This window comes from Homalodisca vitripennis, chromosome 1, assembly GCF_021130785.1.
Source record: "Homalodisca vitripennis isolate AUS2020 chromosome 1, UT_GWSS_2.1, whole genome shotgun sequence".
In the NCBI taxonomy this organism is placed as follows: Eukaryota; Metazoa; Arthropoda; class Insecta; order Hemiptera; family Cicadellidae; genus Homalodisca; species Homalodisca vitripennis.
The window spans coordinates 124372208-124387362 of NC_060207.1; the positions used below are offsets into that span (position 1 = coordinate 124372208).

Consider the following 15155-nt stretch of genomic DNA (forward strand, 5'->3'; position numbering starts at 1 on the left):
AATAAAATGGGTGACAATTTACGATCATCTGAATTAGATAGACTATTATTAGAAAGTGGAAGTGATGAAAGTGATATCGATAGTGTTATTGAGGATGGAGACGGTTTCTATCACGCGTATTTGTCCACGTTTTCATAATTACGCGGATACTAATGTTGACAGTGACGAGCGGGCTAGTGACCATGATTCAGATGTTCAGACTATTTCAGACATTGTTCCTGGGACACCACCGGATGTGGAAACTCTATTTCAACATCATTTCAATATCAATAAAAACGCTCAAAGTAGTGCTTCCGAGGATATTTATGAATATACTTCTAGTATAATATACTTGTCTAATATGATCTGTATAATGTTTATATAACATAAATAAGAACATAAACAAACAAAACATGTATAATTAGCGAGCGCGCTAAGCAGGCAGGTAGGCGTGCAAACACTACGCTGCTTTGCAATACGGATTAATTCGTACTCTAAGGCCCGCGCGCGCGCCGTTTTCACGATCCGCAATGGGTTAAGGGGACGCGGTTCGGGTCTCTGGAAAACGTTCAATGTGCTACGACGAGGGCTCTAGACAACATCGAGGTTGCCGACTTCCAGGGAGCGTTCAGGGATTGGAAAATACGGTATCAGCGTGTTATCGACTCCAATGGGGACTACTTGGAAGATTTTTAAGAAAAATTGTACATATTTTGCCAATAAAAAATTTCCTGAAGTCAGTCCGGTTACTTATTATACAGACCCTGTACAACAAGTGCCTTAATAATAATGGAAATTATGTAGAGAAGTAGAGGAAAGAATGCTCTTTCAGGTAAATAAAGTTTTGTTTGAAAAATTTACTTGTTGATTTTTTTATATCAAAACGGTACTTACTTTAAAAACATGCCTTGTATTAATGGCAAATCATGTATATAAAATAAAAAATGTAGTGATTCCAGGATGAGTTCCTAAAGAACACCACGGTTTATGACTTTAAATTCAGAGAAGGAACCATTGAAAAACATACTATTTCCCATTATTGTTGAGATAGGACTGAATAACAAAAACTGCTAATTGATCAAAACCAATATGCTTGAGTTTAAGAAGAAAAGATTCATGTAAAAAAGTGGCAAAGGCCTTTGAAATATTAAAGAACTTAAATTCAACATGTAGTTGTCATTCGAAAATGCCATAAAGACAAGACTGAGCATGATCTAAAACGGATGATCTAAATCTTTGATGTATGGATATGTGGGATTGACCAACACGTTATGGAGAAAAATCAAAAACTCGCCCATCCAAGTCTTACTTGAGTGAACCTTTCTCAGTCACCAGTTGTGCAATAGTAATACACAGTAAGAGTTGATGTATGAGCTGCTGACCATACAAGTTATGGATAAAAATTTTAAAAACTCACCCATCCACATCTTTGCTTGGGTCAACGCTGTCAGTCACAAGATGTGCATCTATTTTGTTCTCCGAGTCCAGAGGCATCTGAACGATGATCCCATGTACGTTAGGGTTTTCGTTTAACATTTTTAATTTCGTCAGTAGCTGCAACAAAGGACAAATAATTTACTACCAATATTTTTAAGCTATTACATAAACAATTACAAATTTTTATAAGTACAGGAGAATATTTTTCCACAAAGTAATTTAAACTGCTTTTTATAATAGCACATTATTTTAACACCACCAGAAAAAAAAACACCATTTCAACATTACAGAAAAACAAAATCAGTAGGAACTGTATGGATGGCATTTCATATCAACAACTATGTTTAAATAACATTTAAATAAACACTTTGCAATACTAAAATTGAAATTGAAACAATATACAGAAGATTGTAATAATGAACTAATTATACAACAAATATAAAAAATTAAAAATACTAGTTCTTTTTGAGAACGAAAATAAAATTAATCAACAAGCCTTGTATAACGTACTTGTCAAAGGATACCCGTGTCTAATATTTAATATGATACAAATTTAATGTGTCGTGTTTACCCCTTTTGATACCTATATTTTGCATATATTTATATTTAACCATAAAACTATTTGATGTGTTTCATTGTATTCAATGGAAATATGAGGTATAATTCTCTTTTCATAACATCAAGTTTATAACATAGTACTATAGTAACTAACAAACAATATAACAGTCAGACCTTATATTCAACACGGTCTAGTTAATCATCAGTGAACCCTACTTCTATTCACATGTTCTCCGCTGAGTACAATCTCATATCTCCAAGCCACAATTGTTTCAGCCAAAATATATTAATTTAAGATTAATGCCATCTGCAAAGTATAAAAATAATTCTCCACCTACAACAATTAATTACTTTTTAATAATCAATTTATATCTATCTGAAATACACTTTTTACTGCCTCAGCCTTTATTGTTTGTAGGCAACAGCTGATTTAAAAGTTCATGTCAACTTTTAAGTGGCTAGGATTTTTCTCCTGCAGCCGTGAAATACTCTATTTGATCAAATTACAATTTGGATTAGTTATGTAAACATAATCTGTCATTTCTTAAACACAGTCATTTATAGTAAAACAACAAAAAGCAATGGTTCACCAAACCAATGGTATTTTAGTTTAGATCTTGGTTTGCTTGTTTGATAGTTTACTTGTATCAAACATCTATGACACTGTTCTTTTTAACTTCTTTTTTTTGCAAAGGGCCTAACATGTCAATGTGTAACCAATGTCTCTAGTAACTCAATGAGTCATAACACAAATATTTTGTTCTCATTATTTGACTTGAGTCCTCTGTATCTATATCAGGTGTCAAGAGTACGATAATCTTTGAATACCACAACAGGAGAACTCCAAAGTACATTGCAACTGGTATTTTTTAATGTTGCTGAAGGATCTCTTTAACGGCTGTAACAGTTGTAAAGCATCTGTCCTCTATTACTTTTTCATAACCTTTTTGTATAAAATCTTCATTAATGATTAAAGATCACCTCTCTTTCCTTCTCATGTATATTTGTGTCTACATATTTAAAACACATTCCCAGACCATTCCTTTCCTCATAGCTCTTACTACATAAACTTTACTAACATGATAATGAATGCATTGTTTTCATGTCTTTATTAACACTAAGAAACTAATCACAGCAAGTACTTCGCAGTCAAGCAGGATTCTTAATCAGAGGAGACATTTTAAATACTAACAAATTTATACACAGTTCATCATTTCTGTAACGGTGGCTGTGGTTTCTTAACATATGCAAGTAAACAGTGCTGATGCTCAAAGTGCAACAGGCAGCGGCAACATTTCAAAACTGTACTTACTTCAAATATTCTTAAATCATGTTGTATAAGTCTTCCAACTCTCTTTTACTTGCAGTTCGCACAGTTACACAATTAAAATAGACTCTAACAACTGGCCAAATGAAAACTTTAGCAAAACTTACACATAATGGTATTTTAGTCAAGGCTTAACAATATTTGTATATATTTTCCACTACATTCAGTTTGATCAATTGTAATGTATGCATTCCAATGTAGAGTGATCAGCTGTACGATCAGCAACATTTAGTCAGAAGACTTGTCAAAAGCATGTCCTGCTACATATAAACTGAACAATTCTCATATTCGCGTTCCACTTTTCTACACTAAAAACGTGTTGTGAATTGTTCTGCTACAGCTACAATGAACAATTCCAATATTCATGTTTCACTATCTCTACACTAAAAAACGTGTTGTGAATTGTTCTGCTACAGCTACAATGAACAATTCCAATATTCATGTTCCACTATCTCTACACTAAAAACGTGTTGTGAATTGTTCTGCTACAGCTTATAAATGAACCATTCCAATATTCATGTTCCACTATCTCTACACTAAAAACTTCTTCGCGAATTATTCTACTACAACTACCATGAACAATTAAAAATATTCATGTTCCACAATCTCTACACTAAAAACTTCTTCCGAATTATTCTGCTACAACTACAATGAACAATTCCAATATTCATGTTCCACTAGTGATCTCTACACTAAAAACTTCTTGTGAATTATTCTACTACAACTACAATGAAAAAATTCCAATATTCATGTTCCACTGTCTCTACACTAAAAATGTGTTGTGAATTGTTCTGCTACAACTACCATGAACAATTCCAATATTCATGTTCCACTATCTCTACACTAAAAACGTGTTGTGAATTGTTCTGCTACAGCTACAATGAACAATTCCAATATTCATGTTCCACTATCTCTACACTAAAAACTGTTTGTGAATTGTTCTGCTACAGCTACAATGAACAATTCCAATATTCATGTTCCACTATCTCTACACTAAAAAACTTCTTCCGAATTATTCTACTACAACTACCATGAACAATTCCAATATTCATGTTCCACAATCTCTACACTAAAAACATGTTGTGAATTATTCTGCTACAACTACAATGAACAATTCCAATATTCATGTTCCACTAGTGATCTCTACACTAAAAACTTCTTGTGAATTATTCTACTACAACTACAATGAACAATTCCAATATTCATGTTCCACTATCTCTACACTAAAAATGTGTTGTGAATTGTTCTGCTAAAAACTACCATGAACAATTCCAATATTCATGTTCCACTATCTCTACACTAAAAACGTGTGTGATTGTTCTGCTACAGCTATAATGAACAATTCCAAATATTCATGTTCCACTATCTCTACACTAAAAACTTCTTCGAATTATTCTACTACAACTACCATGAACAATTCCAATATTCATGTTCCACAATCTCTACACTAAAAACATGTTGTGAATTATTCTGCTACAACTACAATGAACAATTCCAATATTCATGTTCCACTAGTGATCTCTACACTAAAAACTTCTTGTGAATTATTCTACTACAACTACAATGAACAATTCCAATATTCATGTTCCACTATCTCTACACTAAAAATGTGTTGTGAATTGTTCTGCTACAACTACCATGAACAATTCCAATATTCATGTTCCACTATCTCTACACTAAAAAACGTGTTGTGAATTGTTCTGCTACAGCTACAATGAACAATTCCAATATTCATGTTCCACTATCTCTACACTAAAAACGTGTTGTGAATTGTTCTGCTACAGCTACAATGAACAATTCCAATATTCATGTTCCACTATCTCTACACTAAAAACGTGTTGTGAATTGTTCTGCTACAGCTACAATGAACAATTCCAATATTCATGTTCCACAATCTCTACACTAAAAAACGTTGTTGTGAATTATTCTGCTACAACTACAATGAACAATTTCCAATATTCAATGTTCCACTAGTGATCTCTACACTAACAACTTCTCTGTGAATTATTCTACTACAACTACAATGAACAATTCCAATATTCATGTTCCACTATCTCTACACTAAAAATGTGTTGTGAATTGTTCTGCTAAAACTACCATGAACAATTCCAATATTCATGTTCCACTATCTCTACACTAAAAACGTGTTGTGAATTGTTCTGCTACAGCTACAATGAACAATTCCAATATTCATGTTCCTCTATCTCTACACTAAAAACGTGTTGTGAATTGTTCTGCTACAACTACAATGAACAATTCCAAATAATCATGTTCCACTATCTCTACACTAAAAACTTCTTGTGAATTATTATACTACAACTACCATGAACAATTCCAATAATTCATGTTCCACTATCTCTACACTAAAAACTTCTTGTGAATTATTATACTACAACTACCATGAAACAATTCCAATATTCATGTTCCACTATCTGAACAATACCTACTACTAAAAACGTGTTGTGAAATTGTTTGCTGCTACAGCTACAAATGAAAAATTATTCAATATTCATGTTCCACTATCTCTACACTAAAATCGTGTTGTGAATTGTTCTGCTACAGCTACAATGAACAATTCCAATATTCATGTACCACTAGTGATCTCTACACTAAAAACTTCTTGTAAATTATTCTACTACAACTACCATGAACAATTCCAATATTCATGTTCCACAATCTCTACACTAAAAACATGTTGTGAATTGTTCTGCTACAGCTACAATGAACAATTCCAATATTCATGTTCCACTATCTCTACACTAAAAACTTCTTGTGAATTATACTACAGTAGGACCTTGATATATCGAACCTCAATATATCGAATTCCTCGATAAATCGAAGTTTTGTCATTCCCCTTGAATGTCCCATTTACTTCAATGCTAATTTTACCTCTACATATCGAAGATTTCAAGTAAATAACCTCAATATATCGAATTTTCACCAATAATTTTGCCTATTTTTTACCTCTATATATCGAAGTTTTCTTATAATTACCTCAACATATCGAAGTTTCAGTTTATCAACGAAACGAACTTTAGTACTGTATTGTCGTGTTGTGCAAACGAACAACCATCAAAGTAGAGTAGGTACCGTATTTTTTCATGTCGAGACTTGAAACCCCCACCACCGACACTCCCTTTGTTTTCTGTAGACGCCAGTGGTGGATCACCACTCCACCCTCAGTTCAATTTGGACGTTACCGCGATTAGTGCGAGTTGAGGTTATCTTAGTGAATTATTGTGCAAGTAGCACGAATCGTTCGTCGCACTGTGTGTGGCAGATTTTCAACTGTGACACTGTTTTGTTTAAAAGTGCGATGGCAAAACGGAAAACTTTATCTTATCACGATAAAGTTAAACTTATAGAGACTGTGGACGCCGGGAATAAGAAAAAAGTGACATTGCAAAGGAGTTTGGTATACCAGCGAATACTCTATCGACCATATTGAAAAATAGAGAAAAATATGAACGCCAAGGAACTTCGTGCAAGAGAATAAAAGGACCCGAATTCAAGGACGTAGATGAAAGTGTTTATCAGTGGTTAAAACAGTGCCGCGATAAAAACCTTCCTGTAAGTGGCCCAATTTTAAAAGAAAAAGCAGCACAGTTTGCTGCGCAATTAAATAAACCTGACTTTCGAGCAAGCAACGGTTGGCTCCAAAACTTTAAAAAAAGAAATGAAGTGATTTTCAAAAAGGTGACTGGCGAAAGTGTGAGTGTCGATGACAATGTTTGCACAGAATGGTTGCAAAAACTGCCTGATCTTGTCAAGGGATACAAACCTGTCGATATTTTTAATGGCGACGAAACAGGTCTTTTTTACCAGTGTCTTCCTGACAAAACTTTAACTTTTAAAGGTGACACTTGCCACGGAGGTAAGAATAGTAAACAAAGAGTTACATTGCTGCTTGGAACAAATCAAATTGGCACCGTGAAGCTTAAACCATTGATGATAGGAAAATCTAAAAATCCAAGGTGTTTCAAAGGGGTTCAAAGCTTTCCAATGGACTACACATCAAACAAAAAGTCATGGATGAACTCAGGGGTTTTTGAGAAATGGCTAATGGACTTGGACAGACAAATGAAGAAAAAAATACTCTTGTTTATTGACAACGCTACTGCTCACGGTGACATCCCAAAAATGAAAAACGTAAAAATCGAGTTCTTACCTCCAAACACCACATCCAAGCTACAGCCATTGGATCAAGGAATAATTAAGAACTTTAAAGTTCATTACCGGAAGGAAGTTGTACGCCTCTTCCTTCGTGACCTCGAGGACAAGAACCCTACAAAAATAAGCATACTTGATGCAATGTGGATGGCTTCTAAGGCGTGGAACAATGTTACCGAAAATACTATAAAGAACTGCTTCAAGAAAAGTGGCTTTAAACAACAAGTTGACGAAGAAGAGGAAAGTGTTGTAGAAGACTGTTCAATTGTTGAAACGGATAACGGTGAACTTGCTAATCCTGTACTGTGGAGACAAGTGACTCAGGCCATTACTTTGGAAGGGCTGTCTTTCGAAGACTTTGTGGCCATCGAAGACGAGCTTGCTACTTGCGGCCAATTAAGCGATGCAGACATTATTGCATCCGTTTCCAAGGACACGAGTGTAGAAGACAGTGTAGTCGAGGACGGCGAGGATGATGACGACAACGAAGTCGAAACGCCTGACCCCACCCTTCGAGATGCCCGGTGTGCCATCAACACGTTGCAAAGTTTCCTCCAAAAGAAGACGTCTATGGATGACAAAATAATCCAGTCTTTATCCATTTTAGACGACGCGTTGGACAAAGTGACTTTCACAGGTAGACAAACTACAATTTCAGATTTTTTTTAACAACAGTAAATAAGTTTTGCAAACTCTTTATAACATGTACGTAAGCCTACATTACAGTAGCATTTTAACATTTAAAATACAGTACAGTAGAACCGTATTTCAGACTTGTGTATTTATACTGTACAACATAACTTTATAAGACGTTACAGTATTTCATATTCATATTTATGTAATAATATTACTCTATACGTTTAGTTAAAAAATAAATAAATTTAAATTGATGTATGGTGTACTTGTTATAATTTATTATTCATATTTCCCGATAAAGTAATGTACGATTCTTAATTGTACTGTACGTATTTTTGTAGTGGGTGTGGACCTCTATATATCGAAGTCTGTCAGAGTTAACCTTGATATAATGAATAATACAACAACAGTTGTAAACCTCTATATATCGAAGTCTGCCCCAAACAGCCTTGATATATCGAACCTCATTATATCGAAATTCTTGATATATCGAAGTTTTGTAAATCCTCTAGAGGTTCGATATATCAAGGTCCTACTGTACAACTACCATGAACAATTCCAATATTCATGTTCCACTATCTCTACACTAAAAACATGTTGTGAATTATTCTGCTACAACTACAATGAACAATTCCAATATTCATGTTCCACTATCACTACACTAAAAACATGTTGTGAATTATTCTGCTACAACTACAATGAACAATTCCAATATTCTTGTTCCACTATCTCTACACTAAAAATTTCTTGTGAATTGTTCTGCTACAACTACAATGAATACTGTTATGTAAGTATGTGCTAGTGCTATTACAGTTTTGTTTAGCTGAATGTTTTATATATGTAAATTATTTCACATGTTCTGTTTACAAAAAATATGAATTTGTGAGAACAATAAACTTATTTTTGTATGAATTGATAACATTTTATTGACAAATTGAAGCCATGGTCTCCTATACTAAACATATTGTAAAGACTACCATTAAAAATACAGTCATTATATTAGATCTAAATAGTATTATTTCATAATACTCAGGAAGCCCAAATCGAACTGGCGAGTGGTTACAACCAAAACACTAACAAGACATACCTGGGACTGAGTGGTGGACCTTGGTAACTTGATGTGTTCCGCTTCTATTCCTATCTCACTAGCAGCCTTTATCTTCATCCTGATGTAGACGTTAGAGTCCTCACGTCCGCCCACTTGAACGATGGCCAGGCGAGGCACAAACTCTGGCAAACTCTCCTTCAGTCTCTTTACTTCTTCTGCCATCTCTAGTCTCATCTCTCTGTATATTTATTCCAAAATTATTTATGTAGTAAATTATAAATTAATAGTAAAAATTTAATTTACAAAATCTCCATTAACTCTAGTAGTGTTAGGCATTGCTTATGCAGCTCCTGGAAGCAGTCTCACATTTCTTGCATTACAATATGAAAAATCATCATGCTAACCTGATTTAGGCATCACTGAAAATGACAATTTATGAACTGTTCAATTAAGTCTTCAATTAAATGCCTAAAATGTACAAATTATTCAATTAGCTGTCTAGAAGCTTACATTTGTTTAGAACTTAATTTTAAAGGTTTATGTTAGTCTCTGTTTATATATATAAACTAATTGCATATGGTACCTAATTGCGTATGGTACCTAAGTACTTTTTGTTCAAAATATAAAAAGAAACATGCAGTTACTCTTAGTTACAAATGCCCTTGATAGTTTCATAGTCTCATCATCATAGTACACTAGACTTGATGTGTACATCTGAAATTTCTAAAAAGGACGTAATATTTAGCAATTATTGGCCATCTTAGATTTTCAAAACTTTATTACGATTATATTTCCAAACCACTGTCATCCCTTTTCAGTGAGCATGAACAACACATTGCTTGTTTCTGTGGATTTTTCTATATTTTTTATATTTTAAATTCTTATTTGAATGAGTTTAGTACAGTGGTACATGTTACTAAATAAAAAAGGTGAAAAACATTATCTTCCTAAAAATAGTGTTAATAACTTTTCAATATGCAACAGTAAGTAAGTTTAATTATTATTGTCTTATTCTGTAGCTTTCACTGAAAAAAGGTATATGTCATGTTACACTTTGTTAATTTTTATGTACTTATACCTTTACTTTCAACATAAGCTCTGAAATGCATGCAGTAATATGAGATTTTGTAGAAGTAAATAATATATAGAAAAAATTATGGGCTCTTTGAGGTTAAGATATTTTCCTAAATTTCTATCGTGAGGTACATGTCCATCATATCTACTTGAAAATGTAATGATCTTGCAACAAAACAAATCTGTCAAATAAATTGGCTGCCAAGCAAGCAAAAATATAATGTTGTCCGAATCTCCAGTTGCCATTCTTATCACTCTGCCAGTATTTATGGTAAAATAAATCTTTATTGTAATGATAAGTCAAGCAGATATCTTGATTATCTGACATAAATACCACAATATTACATGAAACTCAATCCAGAACTCTGAAAACAATAAAAGTATTGCAACAACTTTTGTGTCATCATGAAAACAGCTCTGCACTTATTAAATACTACTGCGATTGTAGAATTTACTTATCTGAAATAATAAGGGTTTACCGGGTAGTTCTTATATTAATTATTTTTAAACTTTTTATTTGAACATTTATTTTTGTATTGTAGAACATTTTTTCACCCAAACTTTGTACAATATTATTAAAATATCTGAAACAATAATTTTTGACACTGACGTGTTTATAACTACCAAAAAATAAAGAAAACCAAGTAAAATGATGAATAAAAACAAACCAATACAATAGAGTATCGATGGCAGAGCAGAGATGTACTGCTTTTTGACCTTTTGATCCAAAAATCAATAGTCTTCCTTGGATGAAGAGAACCCGTTTCAGGTTTCTAGAACCTTCCTAATAAAGAGTTATTGCACAGATCAATGGACAACATGATTTCAATAAGGCCCTGTTAGGTCTTTAATAAATAAAATAATTATCAAGATTGTAAAGGACTTACAGAAATACTTACTTGGAAACTTCCGTTCCAGATAGAATAACTGCTGTGCCTGTCATTTCACTCTGAAACATAACATAAGAAAAATATAATGGACAGCTGCATAAAGTGCACACCTATGACTGGTACTATATAAAAGTTAATAATACTTCTTTATATTAAAAGGTTTTGACTAAAAACCATTGGTATTTATGTTTTAAATCGGTAGAGGGGATGACTCAAGTCAAGTAAAACATGTCCATCTCAGCTCCATAATTATTTTGATATATTAACTGCAAATCTCACTCTATTTAAAATTTATTTAGCACCAGTTTGCTGTGAATACTTCTCTCTATCTTAAACTACCATTTATACTGTGATTCATTACAAAGACAAAGTGTATTTTAGTTTTCAGTTAGTTTTCATTTCATGTTTCGGTCGACGCCTCAGTTAAGATCCAGGTCTATAAATCAGCCAGTACCAATTAAGTTGTCTGATAAGAAACTGGTTTTGCATTAAGCCGCTCGGGATCAACAACAATGGCACCAACTGATAAACAAGGTCTACCCTGCAGTTATTGCTGATTGCATAAAGAAATATTTTGCTGGGAATGACGTTATCACCTGGCTCGTCACCAGGCTGACCATGGAGCTGAAGAAGCTCTGCAGAAAAGGTGGATTTCTTGTCGGAGAAGGTGCGGCAGTTGGACAACTAGTTGACAGGGAGAGCGGATGAGCTGGAGCAGCAGTAACGAAGAAACAACATCTGAATTTTTGGAATAGAGGAGATTACTAGAGAGGCACTAACTGACTGGATTGTTATGGAGCTATGCCGGGACAAGCTTGGTGTTGAACTGCTGGTCCATGCTATCTGCAGGTCTTACTGAGTCGGAGGTAATCCCAGGCCTGAGCCCGACATAAGAAAGCGACATAGGCCCATCATCGTCCACTTCATTGGCTACAGAGATTGAAGGGCAGTAGATGGAGTGAAGAAGAGATTGAAGGGTACCAGGGTGCCGATACACGAGGGCCTGAAGACCAATCAGGAGGAGGTCCTGAGAAAGGTGATGGTGCAGTATGGGCCCCGCAGCTCTTGTAACCAGATGGCATTGTTGTGGTTGGACAAGGACGGAGTGAATGGAGGGTAGTATATATTTTATTGGGTGTCACTGTTAACGGAATACATATGTTGGTCAGTGTTTGTTACACAGCTCTCTGCCTTGGTTAGCTCGCCAAGTTTGAACAGGTTTTCTTGACCTTATGACTCATTACACCCATGTCATTATGATGGAAGACTGAATTACTTGATAGTAACATGAATGACCAACAATACTTAACTAATATGTTTCACTCCTCCTGTGACAGGACTATACTGCCATTACAAGCCCCTCACTATACTGCCTCAGTTGACAATTGGTTAGATATTGTAGCTGTTGTTGATCTGACTCACGTTGCGCACCATGGACAATTCCCTGCCCCGGGCCTTTCAAAACATGATCTCATCTTTTGTGTCTACAAACTTAACTTAACTCCAGGCCAAAATCATTCACTTTAGAAATTTCCAACATCACTGAACAATCTACTCATAGGAAAACATGTCTGTTATCCATTCCTATCCATTGTTCTAGTTTCTTAAAAAAAAAATCATTTACTGTACATACATTTACTAGGCGGCTATACTTAAGATTTTATACATCTCAGAACTATTGATTACTTTTGGATCAAATGTCTGTATACAGACTTGCAAATTATGTAACACTCAAACTGTTTAAATAGTTGTTTAGATCCATTCGTTAAATTCAATATTGCAGCCTCTTGACATTTTTCAAGAGGAATAACTCAAAACTACCTTTATGTATAATAAAATCATAGAAGTACACAACTTTTCTTGTTTTATTCCAAATCCAAAAATACTTTAAAGAATCCAATGAAGATAATGGAGTAAAATGTGATTTCGTGTTTTATAATTTTCTGCATATATGCAGACGTTCTCACAAATCTGCCTAAAACTATTAATAACCATTTTGAAGAATTTCATTGATACCATTATAACTGACTACGATTGAATTGAAGACAGTTGTTTGTGGACTATTATAACAACTATTCAACATTCAGTTTACAACACGTTACAAGGCTGTAAAATAATCAATAACAGATAAAGTAAACCACAGAACTCAAATAGTTTGTCAGTCTTTTTCTTAGATGTGTATAGATGTGTACTTTATAAATGAAGGTATAAAATCTTAGCAGATCACTTTCTTATCTAATAGATATTAAACAAAACCCAACATGTAAAAGGCAGATTTAATAAAACAATTGGAAGTTAAAGTAAAAAATAACTCACATCTAGGTACTTAAAATTATGTTTATGTATAATTAGATGTAAATTTTTGTATTTTCAACGACATGAAGAAATAAATATAAATTAAATGGTCTGTATTCAATAAATATAATAACCAATGTTAATAATAGTGCACTATCACAGATTCTGTAGTTCTTGGTATAAAACAACTATCTGGTATGTTACATAGTCCGTTATATCACCAACTTGTTTGATTATCTGAGCCACCAATACTGTCTTATTATAACTGGCTTTTCATTTGTTATCCACACATTAAGGTACCAGGGCTAACATATACAACCATCACTTAAACAATTATCTGGTAATTGCTGTAATTACTCAGCAATATACAATACATATACTCTGTTCATCAACACATCTGACAAACAAGAAAAAGTACTTAAGTAGTAAAATAGTAAACACAATTATATATTAGATTATAGAATTGATCACCAGATTTCTCAGTTTCAATTATATAAGAATGCAGTTACCTTAATAAACGAAATATATGTTCTGAAAATGGCCACAACAAACTCAAGAACTATTAATCTCTGACCAAACATGTTACAGTGTTTTATAACTGAAATAATGAATAGTCTACTTGGAAACTTAATAAGATAAGAAATGATTAGTCACATAATAACTCATAACATTTAGTTACAATATGTTCATATAAATAAGCACATTCATCAATAATATTTCCTGATACCAATAAAATATGAGACCAAATATTTTAACAAAGATTTATTATCCCAAGTATAACAACTGATCCCAGTTTCATATTTAAAATTTTTTAAATGCCAACAATTCTGCATAGTCATACATTCATTATGTATCAAATGAGAAAAAACTGAAATGACAAAAAACACTAGAACCTTTCATTGTTAAGAATAGTTTCAAATGAAATACAAATGTTACTTTTATTTACCATATTTTTAATATAAAAGTATTACAATTTTGTTTTACTGGATGGTTAATGATTTATACTGTATCTTATACTTGAAAATTTAGATGTGTAATTTGAAAAAACTTTGTTAAGTACTATGTAATATTCATTAGAAAAAAAATCATAAAAAATATATATATATATATAAATTGGGTGTCCCATGAAGAGGTTTAAACGTTTGATGTTGTATTACTTGCCCATTTATGCACCGAACATTTTCAAACTCTACACAATTAATAAAGCAAGAAGTAAAAATATTCTGTGAAAATTTCAGCTCTCTAGCAACTGTTGAAACAAAATGGTGACATATTGAAAATTTTACTTCCTATAAAAATTCATATCTTGAATTACCGGTCCAATTCCACACGCCCCTCTCAGCCTTTTGGCTAAGATCAAAGTGTACCTGATTTGATTACTGTGTTGCAGTTTTTAATAAGAGCTGTTTAATAATGCATATTTTTGAAAACAACTGTTTGATTGAAAAAATATTGCTTGTGCTATAAACGTGAAGTGTTGGGCATGGGCTATTGCTTTTGGCAACATTACAGAAGCAATTAGACAATTTCAGGTTCCCTACTCAGGAGTTGAACCATCTATCAATCTAACAATAACTAAGTGGAATAATCTTTTGTTAGAAACTGTAAGTGTCTTAAAAAAGTACTCTAGAGGATCAAATGTGGTGAATTCAATATGTCACCATTTTGTTTGTACAATTGCTAGAGAGCTGATATTTTTACCGAATATTTTTAAACCCTACTTTATTCATTGTGTAGAGTT

The 15155-nt window shown here is 33.3% G+C and overlaps 1 pseudogene; it reads right to left on the reverse strand.

Annotated features, from left to right (window-relative positions):
• Positions 1–14010, reverse strand: part of LOC124352974 — a 28724-nt pseudogene extending 14714 nt beyond the window's left edge.
• Between the last annotated feature and the right edge of the window lie 1145 nt (positions 14011–15155).